General features: G+C 54.7%; 1 protein-coding gene across 4 annotated transcripts in view; it reads right to left on the bottom strand.

Annotated features, from left to right (window-relative positions):
* CXXC5 (CXXC finger protein 5) overlaps nt 1-12940 on the bottom strand; it is a 99338-nt gene extending 86398 nt beyond the window's left edge. For 2 of the 4 annotated variants that reach the window (XM_077309601.1, XM_077309604.1), the window contains exon 1: nt 12374-12796. The gene's annotated coding sequence lies outside the window, so the exon portion shown is untranslated. The other 2 variants (XM_077309603.1, XM_077309602.1) reach the window with 2 other exon arrangements.
* Nucleotides 12941-13559: the final 619 nt, after the last annotated feature.

Raw genomic sequence — 13559 nt, 5'->3', positions numbered from 1 at the left:
ATTCTCCTAAATAAAAAAAGTAGGGTCACCAAACTGAGGCTGGCTTCCCTTCAACAGCACGGCACAGTCCCATGGCTTCAGATCAGCCTCCTGGCATCCAAACCAGCTGGGTGTAGCCATTAGCAGCAGTTAAGAGATGCAGCCTCTAATCTGGAGAAACGGGTTTGATTCCCCACTCCTCCAGCACAGGCAGCCATCTGGGTGACCTTGGGCCAGCCCCAGTTCTCTCAGAGTTCTCTCAGCCTTACTTATCTCATGAGGTGTCTGTTGTGGGGAGAGGAAAGGAAGCCCTTCTGAGATACATCAGGCACACAGGGTGAATTAGGCCAGCCACTTCTCTCAGAGTTCTCTTGGCTACGCCTACCACACAGGGCGTCTGTCATGGGGAGGGGAAGGGAATTGTAAACCACTTTGAGACTCCTTTGGGTACTAAAAAGCACTGAACAAAATAACAGCTCTTCTGCTTTTTGACTACACCGGGGGTAGTCAAACTGCAGCCCTCCAGATGTCCATGGACTACAATTCCCAGGAGCCCCCTGCCAGCATTCGCTGGCAGGGGGCTCCTGGGAATTGTAGTCCATGGACATCTGGAGGGCCGCAGTTTGACTACCCCTGGACTACACCTTTCAAAGTGAGGGGACATTTGCAGAGGCTAAGGAACAAGAAGGGGGCGGGTTGTGTCACCCCTCCCCCTGCCACTTCTCCTTTAACAACCCCCACCCCCAATGTTTTCTTGAAAGCAGGAGGTTTGGTTTTGGAACGAAGCTTGAGGCAGAGCAGGAAAAGGAGAGGGAAAGGTTATGCACCCCCTTATTTATTTACGCTGTTTTCTCTACATTATTTATAGTCGGCCCTTTACGCTTGGACGCCAGTTGGATTACGTAGAGCGAGTCAATCCCATTGAAAGGATGGGACATCCCTCAAATAGTGCAACGGGATTAGAGTCACAGAACCAATTAGAAGCCTAAAAACAGAACTGAGGCAAACTACAAGTATCAACATTATGATGCATTAAATGATGCAAAACTGCACAGTGAGACGCTACTTCCGCATAGCCGTTCAGACCACCTTCCCTAATTGTTTAGCCAAGAAACTCTGCAAATCATTTCGTGCAGTACGATTCCATTGCAATCTTGAATTATTCAGTTTTGTGGAGTTGGTGGGAAGCCAGGAGAGTGGGGGATGGACGATTCCATAAACCAGGGGCCACAACTGAGAAGGGATGTGCATGGGAAGATTTTGATTTGGCCTGTTGGATTGGCCCCTGCAAAAGGCCCCTGCTATGGCAGAACATAGGTAGTCTCAGAGAGACCAGTGCCCAAGGCTATGAAGCAGGGGTAGTCAAACTGCGGCCCTCCAGATGTGCATGGACTACAATTCCCATGAGCCCCTGCCTATGCTGGCAGGGGCTCATGGGAATTGTAGTCCATGCACATCTGGAGGGCCGCAGTTTGACTACCCCTGCTATGAAGTGTTGTGTATGGGGCAGATTTGAGCCTGGTAACTGATGGTCAGTCAGTGCTGAATGGGAGTGATATGCATGCTCCATCCAGCTCCTAGTAATAGCTGTAGCGGGGCATTCTGCACCCACTGGAGTCTTCAAATTCATTTTAAGGGAGACCAACACACAGTCCATTACAGTAGTCAAGTCGCAACGTTACCATGGCATGGAGCCATGTGGCCAAATCAGCCACACTGAGGCAAGAGGCCACCTGTTGGGCTAGGCTGACTTGGAAGGAAGGGTTTGTAGCAGTTGACCACCAAACATGTCTTCCACGCACGTGTGACGTGCATACTTTCCAGATTGGAAGACCATGTAGGCCTTGGTGTCCGACATCTAATATTGCCCAGCAGTGACGAGAAATCCTCTTGTGAATACCAGATTGTAAACGGAATCCAATGCGCAACAAGGAACCGAAAATGAGGTATCCCTGATCGGGCCTTTTCCCCGTCTCCACAGTCCCACCTCCAGACATACAAGCATGCCAGGATTGAGGCCTGCAATGAATGCCACAGAGAATTCTGGTGAAGACTCAACAGTTCCAGCTTGGGGGGGGGGGTCATCAACCATGCCAGAAACGACTTGTGGGCCACAGACCCCCCTTCTGCAAGGACCTTGGGTTGGAAACAATGCAGTGCTACTGGTCAGAGCTCTCACAAACGAAATGTGCCTTGCAAGACCACGCATCTCCAGCCAAGCCAAAGAGTGACCTGGAGGGCACTTCCAGCTCAAGTCACGAAAGTGGGGCATGGTAACATTTCCCAGAATGCACTGCAACTTCAAGAGGCTTTCTTGGGCTTCCTACTGGTCTTTTGAAACCATGCAATGGGCCAAGTGCCCAGTCACCTGCAGCCCCACATGCAGGCCCTATGGCCCTATTTCAGCCTAGAAGGTTGCTTTTATGGCGGTGATCGGCTTGGATGGATTACAGTGGTCGTCTGAAATTCGATAAAGGTCTGTCTTCACATGTGAACACTTATAGTCCTAGATTAATTCCCTCCCCACAAAAGCTATCTCCATTTTTCAAGCATAAAACTGGAGAATGCCAAACCCGTCACCTAAAGCAGTGGTTCTCAAACTAAAGGTCAGTCCCCGTGTTGGTCACATGGCCAGAAAGGAGGAGATGGAGGCTCCATGGCAGACAGGGCAACTGGCTATGAAATAAAGCCTATGGCTCAGAAATGCTCCCTATTTGTAAACATTACACATGGAGGAAGGAGAGGGTACGTTCTGCAGCAACTGATATGAAATTTGTGCATTTTATGTCAGCAAACAAGAATTAATTAGTATGGGAGTTCCTGTATTTTTCACAGCCCACATGTAGAGCGAGTTGCAGAAACCCAGCCTAGAGGTGACCATTGCCTGGTTCAGTGTGTCCTGGGGCCAGGTAGGGCACTAATAGCTTGGCTTGGCGTAGGTGGAAGAGCATTAGCCAAGCTTCCCTGATGACCTGTTCTTCCATGGGGAGGGAGGTATCAAAGATCACAACCAGGCTCCTGAGTGTGCAGCTAACAATTGCACCTCATCCAGGTAGGGCAATTGCACTTCCTCACCTGGACCTCTCCTACCAAACCACAGGACCTCTGTCTTTGAAGGATTAAGCTTCAGACATACCGTTTATGCACTGGGAACTTCTCTGCCCCAGCTCCCGTGCAGGGGCACAAATCGGAGGCGGATGAGGTACACCGGGTCAAATGCTCGCCTGTGTGGGTACAGGAAGAGGTGGGGCAACCAGCCATGACTAAAACTCCAGCCTGTAGCCCAGCATAAAACCTCCAGTGCATAAACGGTTACAGTTCTGCTCGAGCCAGCCCATCACTGCTCCCAGACATCTGGCTGGGGATGAGTCAGGGTGGCTGTCCATCATGAGGGAAAGTTGGGTATCATCAGTTTTTTTACCATTCAGAATCCCATGAAACATTTTTCAGGCTTCAAGAAACCCCAGAAATTGTGCAATTGTACAAAATACGGTTGGAAAGCAATGCTGTGGGCCCACCCACCAGGGCCCCTCCCCTTGGCTCATCATTGGCTGTTTTTTTTTGGGGGGGCAGGTTGACATGACCCTATATGGTCATATCACCTGATGTGTGTGTGTGTGTGTGTGTTTTCCATTCGGAAAACCCCAGGATTTTAAGAAATCCTGGTTGAGAAAACCTGAACTAAGGAAACAAATTTTCTGACACAATCGCTCCAGCATGGTAGATTTTGAGACAGTATGTCATTCCCACATGAGTAATCAGCTGGCACTGATTCTGCCTAGAATCCTGTCAGGTAAGAAGAGACAGGACCAGGTGGCCCTCCCGGCCGTAATCCTCCTCTCTGGATGTCTTGCCTCTGCCATTCATTTGTCCGTTCCTAACTTGTACCAAACTCAACCTTCATTGTTTTTCCAAGCATCTGCCTCCCATGAACTAGAGGACCCGGATGTATCCCTCTCAAGCCTTCCGGGTGCAATTGTTCTTTCCTCTCACTTATCCACCACACCAAACGGCAGCTGCCAAGTCAGCGCTCAAGGCCCGTCTCCTGTTCCTTCCCCACTCCCTGACAAGATGAAGCTCCAACCATTTCTTCCTGTACATCGATTCCTGCAATCTTCTTCAACACATGGTATCGCAGTCCCTGCAAGTCCACCTGGAAAAATGTTAGCTCAAAGTGATGCGTTCATTGCAAAGTGCTACCAAGCAAGCATCTTCAAGAACCTAACCAGCGCATGAACATTATTCTCAAACAATGCAGGTCCAAGGCTGTGCAGCCCTTGAGCGCACCTTGAGCCAGGAAGAAAGGTGGGACACGGATATTTTTTACTAAATAAAACAAGCAATGTTTGTGATGCCATAAAAGCTAAAGGCTCATCCCCTCCAGGCTAGAGGTCACTTGGAATCCCAGGGCAATTTTCTCTTCCTAACTACGAAACTTAAAAACAGGATGTTTCCTATTTAAAGCCACAACATCCTTTTTGTTTTGTTCTCGGAATATCTGCCTGCAAACTTCCGTGGGGTTTTCAGAGAGAACGTCTCCACAAAAGTAAACCAGCCCCCTAACCCGGGAGGTCCCCAACTTTTCTGAGAGCAAGTTTAAAACTGTTACAAGAACGTGCCGGGCAGAGTCCCATGATGGCTGCTGCAGGAGGCGGATTCACACGCATGCCCAGAGAACGGCCAAGGCCAGGGAAGAAGAGGGACAATCTAATCGACATGCTGGGAAACGGAAGTGAGAGACAAAACAGAGACATGGTGCGTGCCAGGAGTTCCCATCAAGCAACTGCATTTTAACCTGCACAGCCAATCAGATCTTCGGCAGTCAATCAGAAGCTGTGCTGGCACAAGCCCCACCACCACCAGGCCCAGCACATGTCTGAAAATACCTGGTGATGAAAGGCACGTTGGAGGCCCCTGCCCCAAACCTTTCAGGCCCCAAACAACAGCCCAGAGTTTTCTGTCATGCCTCCAGAAACTAATGCCCATATTTCCAATACGCTTCGGAACTTCTAAATCAGCGGTAGGCAAACTGCGGCCCTCCAGATGTCCATGGACTACAATTCCCATGAGCCCCCTGCCAGAATTCACTTGCAGGGGCTCATGGGAATTGTGGTCCATGGACATCTGGAAGGCCACAGTTTGCCTACCCCTGTCTAAATGGAAGGCCCTAGAAGTACAACGAAGAAACACACATTGCCCCATTCCTGGAAAGCTCCCAACATCGGTAGACAATACCATATTCTATTCTGGAACTCCAAAGAGATTATTGCAATAAATTTCCACCAATACCGATTAACAATGATACTGTTTAGGGGTAGTCAAACTGCAGCCCTCCAGATGTCCATGGACTACAATTCCCAGGAGCCCCCTGCCAGCGAATGCTGGCAGGGGGCTCCTGGGAATTGTAGTCCATGGATATCTGGAGGGCCGCAGTTTGACTACCCCTAGTTTAAACTGAGTATTTGTTTGTATCTCAAGTTTGGAAATGGTTGTTATTGAATGTTTTTATTCCATATTTTCAGGGTGAAATAAATACACCTCAAATACACCTCAAAATTTCAGGCACCAGACCTGTTTTTCAATGTTCAGAGCTGTGTACATTAATTGCCACATTTTCTAATTGTTGCTACCTAACCTCTTTACTTGAATTTTATTAAAGCTGTAGCATAAGTGTTGTATGTAAATAAATGGAGGGACAATCTTGGTTGTCATTGTAAAAATGAAAATATAAACCCTTGCCTTAGCTTAAGAACAGCCGTTTCTGGTACCCAACTTCATACTACCCAAATGAGTCTCAAAGTGGCTTACAAACACCTTCTTTTCCTCTCCTGACAACAGACATCCTGTGATGTGGGTGAAGGTGATAAAGCTCTGAGAGGTGAATGACCCAAGGTCACTCGGCTGCATGTGGAGGAACAGGAAATCAAACCTAATCTTCCAGATTAGCGGCTGCCGCTCTTAACCACTACACCAAGGTGGCCCTCAAAAAAGCAACGAGAATAACTTCATGCGCATGCGTCCACACATGATCTTACAAAGTGTTGGCCCTCCAAAGCTTAGAAAAGAGCTCTTCTGGCCACCCAAAAGCATGCACAACAGAAGGACTTGGGTGCCCATCTGGCGAGAGACCAGCAGCCACACCTTCAAACACTGCCTTTGGTGTTCCTGAGCATTGCCCCGCACCATGTACCCACCAAAGTGGCATCCTTTTGCAAGAACAGCACTAACAGATTGGGGGGGGAGCCCAAACCTCCTCCTTTCTGTTTGAACCCCTTGCTCACATTGTAAGCTTGGTTGTCGAACTGCAACGGGGTCAGTGTTGAGGTTTTCAATGTCATCATCAGGTGGCTCTTGTTCCTTGCTGGAGAAATGCCGGGTGGCCATACCTGAGCCCAAACGCACCTGGAGCCACAAAGACAGCCAGACGGTGACTATGTTGTTGCCAGCTACAGGAGGATACCAGTAACATGGGCGGAGAACACTTGAAGGCCCACCAGGGACTTCCCATCCCCTCTATTCCAATCCCCAGCTTTTCTCCATGACAGTTTGGCTCTGTGGCTCTTCGACAAGCCACTTCTGGCTCTTTTGAGCTCTGTTCCCCAACGTGGCACCTCAGGGAAGCAGAGATGGCCATTAACCAGTACAGCTAGTGGCTGGTCACTGGCACCCACCCTGAAACAGTCTCTAGCAGAAGAACAGTTCAGCGATCAGGCAAGCCTCTTTCTAGGCCTGTCCGTTAGATGGGGCTCTCCTAGTTGGTTGTAGCTGTGAATGGAGCTCTCCGAGCTGATCCTGATGGTAGCTCCCTCCTGGGAATAGAAGCTGATCTCCCTTTTACAAAAAAGTATTAATGTAGGATGCAAAAACAAACTGAACACATAATGTGCCACATACTAGTAACTGCTCGAGCAGGGGTAGTCAAACTGCGGTCCTCCAGATGTCCATGGACTACAATTCCCAGGAGCCCCCTGCCAGCGAATGCTGGCAGGGGGCTCCTGGGAATTGTAGTCCATGGACATCTGGAGGGCCGCAGTTTGACTACCCCTGTCTCAAGAATGTGCAAAAACAAGGGGCAGGGGACACATCTAGGGAAGCCTGAGGTCACACACAGTGCTGCCCAAAGGGGTTGGGCGGAGGAACAACATTTCAGATGCTGGGGCTACCAAGTATAATTGGATTCATTCAAAAAAGAAGTCCTAACAAATACTATCAAAGTGCAGGAACAACCGCAAGGACGAGGGGCGTTCCGCAATGCTTGTCTGGACACTGTGGGGAGATATACCATGTCGAAGCTATTCCTGGTTACTGAATTTCACCCCAGAAACCCAGAACTGTGCTTGTAACCAAAGGCAGGAATCCAAAGGAAACATGGGCTGCCTCCATCTCCTGCTGGTGCGCATGCATGCAACATGGTAACAACAGCCCATTAGTTGGGCATGCAGGATGTATGCCAAGAGCCCCAAAGCTCACCCCACAACCCCAGGGAACCGCTGCCAGCAGCCAGAGAAGATGGCAGCAGAACCGATGGACTAGCATCCAGGACCAACTCACCACACAGCTACGGCTGCTCCTGCCAACCAGCTATCACCTCCAAATAGCAAGCCCTCTCTTTCTCAGAGAGCTTTCAGACAGAAAGAACATTTAGGCATAAAAATATTCTCTATACGAGAGGCTTCCTCATTTCCGACACGATCTGCGAGTCTGAAATGCGCTCTTCAGCACAAACGCAAACACTTAAAACGCTCGCATTTTGTCACATGCGCTTTGTATTTACAAAAGAATATCAACTACGTTTTGAGACAAGTTCATTCATTCAAAGAGCGGGGATTCCCCCCCACACACACACACACACACACACACACATGTGACTAGCTGCTATGTTTAAATCATTCTTCCCATTTGCTGTGTTGGTTTCATTCATCCGGCACTCTGAACTGTCATTTTCTCCTGCAGTGTACTATACCGGCGCTACTGTACAGGGGGAGCACATCACCAAAGCATGTGGAATCCACGGACAGACTTCAGTACTTCTTTCAGGCAAACAGAGTATAAGTGGGGTTTGTTTTTGTTTTTTTGTAATTGCAGATCGCTGAGTTAAATATCTATCCTGCCCACTGCAAAGTTTTGAGAACTCAGGTATGTGGGGAGAAAACCGCTATAACAAGAATGCAAACTTCTCCCAAGATCCTTAGCAAATTGCCAAGTAAAGTTTACGGTGAAATCCCGTTTTTAACTAGAACAACAGGGGAGAAGAGAGCTGGCCAGCTACTCCACACTCTTCAGAGCCCCAGCTTTCTGCAACCTTTGATGAAGAAGCGTCTCTGTTTTGGAGCAGCCAAATGTCCCATGAGCTCAGATTTCATTCACACCTCTGTTTTCAGGGGAACACCTGGGGCCTTTTTTCTTTTCTCTCTTTAGCAAATTGTTCTAGTTTGGTAAATCCCTTGGGGGGGGGAGGGAGAGGCTGCATAATCCCCCATATTCTTATGCACAGAACGATTTCCTCCAAGAGAAGAATTCAGCTCTTGGAGAAAGAAAAGGCAAGTTGACTGAAAGGCGGCTTCCTGTGCATAACCCCCGCCTGCCCCCTCAGATCTTCTTTCCTCTTAAGATCTTCCTCCATGTTCCCCACAACTTGATTTTTTTTCCCCCAAGGCAGAAATACAAAACATTACAACAACAAAGTGTGCAATGCCCAGAGTTCCCTGAGAGCATAAAAGGAAAGAGTGGCCGGAACTGGACTTCCTGCCCAGGGGGCTTCCGTGCAGGGCTGGCACTTCCGGCTACTCAAAATATAGCCGTGCTCAGCTGAGAGCAAAACCAGAGCAATAGCAGCCAGGGGAGAAGCAGGGAGCAGCTGAACTGGGCAGTTAACTCAGGGGTAGCCAAACTGCGGCCCTCCAGATGTCCATGGACTACAATTCCCAGGAGCCCCTGCCAGCATTCGCTGGCAGGGGCTCCTGGGAATTGTAGTCCATGGACATCTGGAGGGCCGCAGTTTGGCTACCCCTGAGTTAACTGATGGCCACTGAGGGAGAAAGGGAGGCCCCCTGAGTAGAAAAAAAGAAGCAACAGATGACAAATGTGGACTGCCGTCGCCACTGCCGCTGGACACACGCGGTTTGTATTCTGGAACCCAAGTCATGCAAAATGCAGCCAATTTTTTGCATATGCAAATGTTTCTTACAGCTGTGGAATACAGGAAATCCCAAAGCAGTGAGCCCCCCCTCCCAGCTGCACGTTCCAGGGCACTGCGTGACCCATTTAGGATGGCAGCACACAGCGCCCCAAGGAACAGCAAGGTACCTGTTCCTCGGAGATATCCCTAAACGCCCCAAAGTAGCCAGACCAAAAACGCAAAGCACAATGCCTGTTTTCTGGCTGGCTACCAGGGCAGTGAGACGGGACCTTCTCCAAGGAGGACTCCACGACACGATGAAGTGACATTCATTTCGTAGTCCTCTATGTCAACATCACAGACATCCCTTAGTTAAGGGCTTCTTGAAGGGACTGGACACACTGTCTCCCCCCCCCCCAAGCACTATAATGAATATTTCATTTCTGAGCCATTGCAGAAGATGCCACACCCCCGAGATCTTCACATCGATCAGGCAAGTCTTAAAATATCTCTGGGCCAGTTTAACAACTGATATTCTGCTACTATGCTTTGTTTATGCCTATATACCTGTGAAGCTGCCTTCCACAAAATCAGCCCCTCAGCCCATCACTGTCCACTCCGACGGGCAGAGGGTCCCCAGAGTCTGCAGCTTGGTCCCTTTAACTGGAGCTGCTGCTGGGATTGAACCTGAGACCTTCTGCATGACAAGCAGGTGCTCCACCACTCCCCAGACCCGGGGTAGTCAAAGTGCGGCCCTCCAGATGCCCGTGGACTACAATTCCCATGAGCCCCTGCCAGAGAATGCTGGCAGGGGCTCATGGGAATTGTAGTCCATGGACATCTGGAGGGCCGTAGTTTGACTACCCCTGCCCCAGACCATCTAGCCAACAGACCACTCAGTATGCTGGTTCTTACAGTTCCATTTCAGACTTGTTGCTGAGCGTAGAGGACAGCAACCCTTGAAAGGGATCCGAGTGCAAAAGCAACACGTACATTCACTTTGGTGGAGAACTTCTGAAGATCTACTCTGATTTTGTCCCAATGTTTGCTAGTTCCCAAGTCCTATGGTACTTTTGTTCCCATAATGGGGTGGGTGGGAGAATGTTTCAGGACTGATCTGACCAATGTCACCATCAGTCTACAGCTTTGTTGACAATTTTTTTTAAAAAACAGGTCATCAGATCAAAACAGATCACCAGACCCAATGAAATAAACCAGAGAAACCAGGATGGGCAGCTTCCCATCCTGGGAAGCACAAGAGGCCAGGAGCACCTTCAAAATTCACAAAAATTGTGGCAGGGTGCAAGCTTCCATAAGCCTCAGTGACTCACAAAAACTCCTGTCCTGCCTCAAATTTTAAGGTACTACTGGACTGTTGCTCTGTTCTATGGAAAAGAAAGTCATCTCAAGCCTCAATCTTAAAGAAGCTGGGATTGGATATGTTACGGCAGAAGACAGCTCCCAATCCATCGCGACCAAACGAGCCACACAACCAGAAAGGACCTGGCCCATGTCCTTGCAGATAAACCAAGAAAGGCCGCGTAGAGAGGAACGGACCAAATTCTTAACTGCCAGGGTCTCCAGAGCAGCCAGGGGACGGATACTCTGAACCACTTCGGTGGTGTCCCCTGGTGTGTCCCCCCCAGGGAACCCATGAAAGCCATCCATTCTTAAGACAGAAAGCAGAGAGGCTGCACTTTGTGGTCACTCACAGCGAGGGCAACCCCTGCCCCACAGGGGCCTGCACACAGGCAGGCTCATTCAGAGAGGCACTGGAACCCCCCCCCCCCACTGCACAAGTCCCCTCCCACTCATGGACACACCCCTGGCCCTGCTCATCCGTGCGTCTGTGCTCAGCCCTCCGGTCCACCTCTGGCCGGCATCCAGGATTGGCAACCCCCGGCGCTTTCGGCCCTACCCGAACAGCATGTTTCCTATGTCTCGGTTGCTGGAGAAAGCCATTTCCGCCCCGTCCTCCCCTCGCCTCCCTTCCGTCCCAGCAGGCAGGCGGGGGGGGGGGGAACGCGGACGAGGGCAGGAGGGGCGCCCGGCACGGGCAAAGCCCCCCTTGAGGCTCCGGGGAAAGGAGGGGGGGCGGCGGCGGGTGGGCCCCCCGTCTGCCGCTCGGACCCCACGTTCCGGGGGCCCCAGGACAGCGCCAGCCCTGCACGTCCCCCGGTGCCCGAAAGGGGTCGCCCGCTTGTCCCGTGACCTTGCCCGGGGCCACCGGCAGCCCGTCCAGGTATGCGGGGGGGGGGAGCATCTCGGGCTCGAAAAACGGTCCACCGCGGAGCAGCGAGAAGCCCCTCGCCCCCCACAGGAAGGAAGCCCAGCCCACCCCCCGCCCCGGGCCCGCCCGCAGCCGTCGAGTTCCCGGGGCCCGAAAGCGGCCAAGTGGAGAACTCCCCCCCTCCCCGATCGCCGCCGAAAAAGAAAGTCTTCCCGGATCCCCCCCCCCTCCCTCCCTCCCCCGGGCCGGTCTGTCGCGCCTCTTGCCCTCTCGCGGCGCCGCAGCTGGAGAGGCGCGGCGGCTGGGCGAACAGACCCCGCTGCGGCGGCTCCCTCCCTCCCTCCCTCTCGACGGGCCGGGCGCCGGGCTAATGGGCCGCGGCGGGTCAGCCCAAGCCAGCCGCCTCCCTCCCTCCCTGCCCGCCCGCCCTCCCGCGGCTGTAACCTGGGAGACGAAGCGGCCAGCCGGCGGCCCGGAGGGGGACGAGGGGGGCGCCCCCGCCGCCGCCGCCGCCCCGCAAAACTTTGCTCCGCCAGCCCGCAACTCCCCCGCCGGTCGCCTCCGGGGCGCTGCGCAGCCCAGCTCGGGCGAGCTCCGCGCGGGGCTCCACTTACCGGACTCGGGGCCGGCTGCGAGCGGAGCGGGACTGGCCGAGGGCCGGAGCCTCGTTCCCCGCCCGCCTGCCTGCCTGCCTGCCCTTTCCCCCGCGGGCGCTGGCGAGCCTCGCACGCGGCGCGCAGTCCCCGCTGCCCGCTTCGCTTTTTGTCTGGAGCCACTGAGCTGAGACCAGCGTGGCTGCGGCGGCGGCGGCAGCGGCGGCAACACCTCCCCGGAAGGAAGGCGGGCGGGCGGGCAGGGAGGCGCCGGCGAGGAAGGGGGAAGCCTGGAAGGTGGAGGCCAGCCAGCCAGGGACCTGCGCCACTCGCCCGGCCGGCCAAGGCGAGCCTCCCGCTCCCTCCCTCCCTCTCTGGCCGCCGCAAACTTTTCCGCCCGACTTTCCGGGCCCCCTCCCCGCCCTCCCCCGGCCGAAGCCCCCGGGCACCTACCGGCGACGGAGCGATCCGGAGCGGGCGGCCGAGGCGAGCAGGAGGAGACGCCGCCGCCGCCAGTCCGGGCAGTGGGGCTGTGCGTGTTACGCGCGCGCTGTCGCCAGCCGGATTAAAGCTCCCCGGCAGCCGGACGAGCGTGCGCCGTAATGGTGGTGGCGGCGGCGGCGGCGCTGGCGATGCTGCTGCTGCTGCTGCTGCCGCCGACGTTGGCGAGGCGAGGCGAGGCGAGGCTGGGCTCAGCACCTGCCCCAGAGGGATCCCCGCGCAGAAAGGGTCCCCGCCGGCGGCCGCCTCCCCGCCGAGCACATCCGGGGGGGAGGGAGGAGGGGGCGGGCGAGGGCGGCTCGGCCGAGAAGTTGGAGCGGCTCAAGGCGGCGGCAGCGGCAGCGGCGGCGGCTCTTCCGCTCGCCTCGCCAGCGAACCCACCTCTACAGCCTCGCGCGGCGAGGACCCAGACGGGCGGACCGCAGCGCCGAGCGCGGCTGCAGGCAAAACCCGGACCGGACTCCCGGCGCCGACGCCAGCCGCCGGCCCCCGCCAGCCAGCCAGCCAGCCAGCCAGCCACTGAGCCGCCCGTTGCGCGCTCCGGCGGCTGTCCGGACGGAGGCGTCCCCGAGGCCCAGGCGCCTACGAAGGAGGGCTTCCGCTCGCGCGCCTGAACGCCCAGCCCACGGGCGGCCGGCCCGGCGCTTTGCAGACGTGCCCCGAGAGACGCGTGTTCGGCGCTCCCCGCTGCGAAGGCTGGGCGGGCATCCCCGCTGCTTTGCCGCGCACCGGCCGGCCCCTTTAAAGCCGCAGCGAGCCACACAACTCGCAGGACGGGCGGGGAGGTGCCGCGGACACGCGTGGCGGGCCTGGGCGAGGAAGGGGAGAAGCTTCGCGGGCCGAGGCCGGGCGAGGGAGGGAGCAGGCGGAAGGGGGCCTCGCTGCTCGCCCGGCTTCCTCGACGGGGAGCACCGGCTCACGCAGCGCAGGGGACCGGCCTGGAGCCTCCGCGGCGCTCCTGTTCCCACGCCGTCGCCCCCTCCCCGCTGCCGTCCCTCCTGCCCTTCTCTCGCGGACGCTCTCGGGCGCAGAGGCGGACTGGCCCGGGGCTCCCCGGAGGCGCCGAACGGAGCCTCCTGCAGCCGCGGAGGTCGCGGCCAGGGCGGCGGGGGGACTGACGCGCGTTTGCTGCGGATGG

The sequence above is a fragment of the Paroedura picta genome, chromosome 14, assembly GCF_049243985.1.
Source record: "Paroedura picta isolate Pp20150507F chromosome 14, Ppicta_v3.0, whole genome shotgun sequence".
NCBI classification, from domain to species: domain Eukaryota; kingdom Metazoa; phylum Chordata; class Lepidosauria; order Squamata; family Gekkonidae; genus Paroedura; species Paroedura picta.
Note: the sequence above shows the minus strand (reverse complement) of the source record. Positions and strands in the feature narration are given on the sequence as shown.